Source organism: Lactuca virosa, chromosome 7 (assembly GCF_052849685.1).
Source record: "Lactuca virosa cultivar CGN04683 chromosome 7, Lactuca_virosa_CGN04683_v6, whole genome shotgun sequence".
In the NCBI taxonomy this organism is placed as follows: Eukaryota; Viridiplantae; Streptophyta; class Magnoliopsida; order Asterales; family Asteraceae; genus Lactuca; species Lactuca virosa.
In genome coordinates, this window is record NC_136432.1 from 101,300,523 (window position 1) to 101,305,769 (window position 5,247).

Sequence of the window (5,247 nt, forward strand, 5' to 3'; positions counted from 1 at the left end):
GAAGTTAAAAAGAAATATGGTAAATAGATAAAGGACAAAAAAGTCACTATGTCAAAAGCAGGGTCAGAACTACTTTGTAGCCCGGGTTACGCCTCAAAATTTCCCATAAAATGTAAATTTAGTGTTTTTTTTTTCAAAAAGTTGTCACAAGTCCGTCACTAATCCATAGGCAATCCATCACAAATTCTGATAATTGTGAATTTAGTGAAAATTCATCGGTTTAGTGACGATTTGTGACCGAAACTTCCTTCGGAAACAATTTTTTTTTCTAGTAGTGTGTTAACGTATCCCACTAAGAATACATCAAATGTAACGGAGCTCACGTCTGATAAACGTGGTAGTCAAGGATCGATGTACCCCTAGCGTCGAGACCACACCCTCGCCCTCACGATCTCATGATATTCCTTGGAACCCAAGCACTGAAGCCAAATCGGAGACAAAACAATATCAGTCGTCTCCCAGAGCGACATGTGTAATGTTCAAGGCCACGCCTCCTGAGGATTCTGCACCAACATCAGCTAACCAATAGTGGAGCGATCCGCCAATAGGACGCCTCCACCTCTTGTCGGCCCATTAGAGACCAAAAGGTACTGTCAGGATCTTGTCCCCGCCATGACAGGTATAAATAGAACCCCTATCTTTCAGGAGAGGGGATCACCACTCACTCACTCTTCAGCTAAACCTATACTCTCTCAACCAGTCACTAACTTGACCGTCAGAGCTTCGTTCTGGGAGCCCATCCCGGACGACGACTGACAGACTTTTTCTCTATGATGTGATTCTCAGGTTTAACTCCATTGAGAAAATGAAAGGCGAAGTTAAGTCCGTGGAAGATATCACAACATCTGGCGTCATCCGGGCGTGTACTCAGAGCTACACAACTTGTAAAACGACCTTAAGCCATCGGAAATAGCAGATAAACGACCCGCGTATAAGGAAGTTAGAGAAGCCAGCCCGATTAGACCAATGTTGTCCCTTAAAGACACTGGATCATCTGCACCGAGAGGGCAAACTCCCACAGAAACACCAGCGACGCAGGCAGTCAGCTCAGTGCCAGAAGCCATAGCCAGTCGATGACGTCCACCGCCCGTCGCAGCAAAACACCTGGTTACAACGACCAACACAACACCACAAACGGTACCCACTCGCCAATCATAACTAGCCGATCACAGAACGCAACCACCACCACGGCGAGCAAAGACAAACACCTGGTTTCCAAGCATAATCATACTACCTCGCAAGCAACAAGCGGCGACCCACAAATTTTCTCCTATGGAAAACATGGCACACATTCCGCTCTTCACACAACAACCAATGTTCAAAACCTACTTCAATTACTTTCAAGGATTCCCACTTCAAGCACCACAGTCGCAAGGCCAAAATACCAATACAACATTATAGCATGGGGAAAACTTACGCACGCTTGGGCAGCGAGACTCTAACTCACTATCCCAATAGTTTATGTACACAAGCATGACGCAACCATCATATGTTCCACATACGGCGTGGTACAATGAATGTAACATCCCAGTGTTAAGGTACTTCTAAATTCATCCCTATAATTCTATTTCATGTCAAATTGGTCCTTAAGTCCAAGAAATATGCTTTGAAGCCCTAGTGGAAATTTCATAATTTATGCTGGAGGAGTACACCAAGCGTACATGTGTGTACGCTGAGCATACTAGGGCGCGCCCTAGTACGCTGGGCGTACACTTATGTATGCTAGGCATACTAATGTCAGGAAGAAGCCCTAATTTTTAAGGTTTGGGTGGTATATAAGCAACATTATGGTTCATTTCTCCCTACCTTTTTAGCCTCCACATCCTTTGAGACGTTTTTGCAAACCCTAACCCCCTTAGTGTGTGTTTTGAGCTCAAGAGTGTGTTTTTGGTGTGTTAAAGGAAGAAGAAGTTGCATCAAGGAGCCTTGAAGAGGAAGCAAGCTTGTGGATCTAGGATCTTGGCCTTCTTGTGAAGCTCCAGAAGGTGTAAAGTCTATACCTTGATGTCTTGGTTGTTAGATCCCATTTTTGGGTGTTTTATGTTGTTTTGCTTGTCCCAAAGGTCCGACATTGTGCATGGTTGGTTATTATCATTTTGGGATGTCCTTCCAGACCTTAGGAAGGGTCCTAAACCATAAAAATGAGGTCCTAATTGCTAGAATTGTTTCATGCATCTTGTAAAAGGTCTTAATGGATTAAGACCTTGTGTTAACCACTTTGTGGACTTGTTAAGTCATAAAGTTGGAAACTTTATGACTCTAGGATGCTTTTGGACCGTACATCTAAAGTATAGGCTTGAGTGCTTAAGCCATTAAGCACTTAATGAAGTTTTGGGGTCGTAAGGTTACGCCACGCGTAGATGGGAATACGCCCCACATACTCGGTCAACCACCCCAATGGTGGTCAATACGAGGCTTCGAGTACGCTAAGTGTACCTCCGGAGTACGCCCCTCGTACTCGCATGGGTCAGCCTTGTTGAGTTGACTCGTTTGAGTTTACTCGGCTGGGTTGACTCGGTTGACTTAGTGGGTTTGACCAGTTGAATTTGACCAAGTTTGACCTTGAGGGAATTTTGGGTATTTTGGGATTTAATGGAATTGGTCATTTGGTGGAAATAGGTATCGTTTAGAGATATAAGATTGGGATTCGGGCTTCATCAGTTATGTTCAGTTTGTGAGGTGAGTTTTCCTCACGGTTATTGCGGGTCGAAGGCACCAATTCCGGCCCATTAGATTGATATCATGTTATGAATGTTATTGTATTTTAGTGATCTGTTAGATCGGTATCCTGGTATATAAGATGATGTTATGCTTTAGTGAATTGTTAGATCGGTATCCTGGAATATATAGGATGATGCTATGCTTAGTGATCTGTAGATCTGTTTGACTGGCTGTAGACTGTTATATGATTAGCTGTTATATCTGCACATGTTTGGTCGGTAGCTGAGGCTTCATTTCTTTGTGCGTAAGCCAACAGGCCGAGGCATACCAACCCAATGGTTGAATGGGCCTGAGGATATTCCATCCCAAGGATGATGGGACCCATAATATGTTTGCATTCCAACCCGATGGGTGCGGGCCTGGCGTATTCTAACCAGATGGTTGATTGGACCCATAGTATGTTGGCATTCCAACCCCATGGTTGAGGGGTCTGGGGTATTCCAACCCGATGGTTTATTAGACCCATAGTATGCTATTATTATATATTTGTTATTTGTTTGTGTGTTGGTACTTTGGGGGAACTCACTAATCTTTGGGCTTACAGTTTTGGGTTATGTTTCAGGTACCTCAGATAATCGCAGGAAGGCAAAGGCATGATCGTGCACCTCCTCGTGTTTTGTTTTATGATTATGAGAAAACTCTGATATTAAACATGTTTTGAAAACTATTTTGTAAACAATGATGGTTTGTGGATTGGTTTTAAAAGTTTAAATTTTTCATGAATTTTGTGGATGTTACAATCAAGGGTACAACTATGGATATGACGAAGAATACAACAGTCTGTACTATGCCCAACAGACCATGAAATACAGTGGTTACCCCTCTATGGAAGGACCAGTACGAAGAGTTGGCTCTGCATTTTGCCCGAAGCTCTTGCACTATGAGATACCCCACTCATCAATGATCCCAAATATACTCAAATACAATGGCACGACGGACCCGTACGAGCACATAGATACTTACGAATGGACGATGATGTCGCTTTGAATGGATAAGAGGTTCATCTGCATATATTTTCCAGTCACGTTACCGGGGAACGCAGACAAATGGTTTAAAGCGCTTCGTCCGGTAAGTATCTCAAGCTTCGAGCAATTACGATACCTCTTTCTCAAAAACTTTATGCAACTCCGGAAAGGAAAGGGGACGCGAGCTCCATCATGGCCTGCAAGCAAAAGGAAGGGGAGTCGATACGGTAGTACTATGACAGGTTCACTCTTGCGACACTTAGTGTGCCGGGACACGAAGAATTCCTTGTTACAGGCGCTTTCTCCCAAGGACTTTTCCCCAACCCCCTATCAAAAAAGATGTAGGGGACAGTGCCAAAAACAAAAGACGAACTCAAATATAGGGTGGAGAAGTACCTGCAGCAAGTCGAAGGCGAAGAGCGGAAGGAAGCAAACATCAAAGAAATGGAAAACGCATATATAAACAAGAGGAAGCAGACGCTCATCCCAAGTCCCACTATCGGTAGCGCCACGAACGGAGTCACGACAAGAACAACCTACACTCGAGACACTCATCTCGAAGGTTTCCCCCATGCAGGGCAGACGAGCCCCGAGGAAACAGATCCAAAGTACATGCCGTTGAAAAAACACCAGCAAAAGCAGAAAAGGAAAAAAAGGGAAGCACTGCAAGTACCACAAAAGCAAGACCCATGACACCGGCGAATGTACAATGCTAAATAAAGAAGTAGAAGAAAAGCGAGTGACCGGTAACCTTCTGGATATAAAAAAGGACCTGAGGTCCAAATTCGAAGTCGATCCGAAGGAAACGCGAGCCAAGAAAGACACCGACAAGCGCCCAGTGAAGAAGGAAGAAATCTTGGGCATCACGAGGCCCTGAGGAAGAAATGACTCCCAAGAAGCAGACTGCGACATCAAGGTAGTACGAAAAAACACTCTCAACATCAACTTCTCTTTGGAAGACCCCAGAGTACCTAGGTGGAACCACAGGGACCTACTCGTAATAACTGCCTACGTACGCCAAATGCAAATTCATCAAGTACTGACCGATAACGGCAGTAGCCCAGACGTTCTCTATGAGCATTGCTTCCGCGAGCTTCCGACCCTTGGAAAGAAGGATTGAAACAACCAACCAAAGGGTTGCTGGTGGGATTGACAGGTCACCAGTTACTGCCAATAGGCACCATAAGTCTCACCCTCACCTTGGTCAGTAACGATGGAAAGGAGAGAATCACGAGAGTAATAGAATTCTAAGCAATAAACCACCTATCTAACACAGACATGCTCCTTGGATGGCCAATGCTCTTCCAGTTCTAGGCCATACCGTCAAAGATTCATGGCATAGTAAAATTCAGCACCAGCTCAGGATCAGCCATGGTCATCGCCCACAACCCCGAAACGCAACTTCGCGAGGCTATTACCACACTGTAGGCCGCATATGTCCCGAGAAAGCAAAGGAACAACCGGTATGGACAGAAGAATCCAGCTCAAGTAACCACTAAGCAAAACCAAGAAATTAAGGGAGACAACCTCCAAATGGAAGATTATCAGGGGGAGGAAAGAG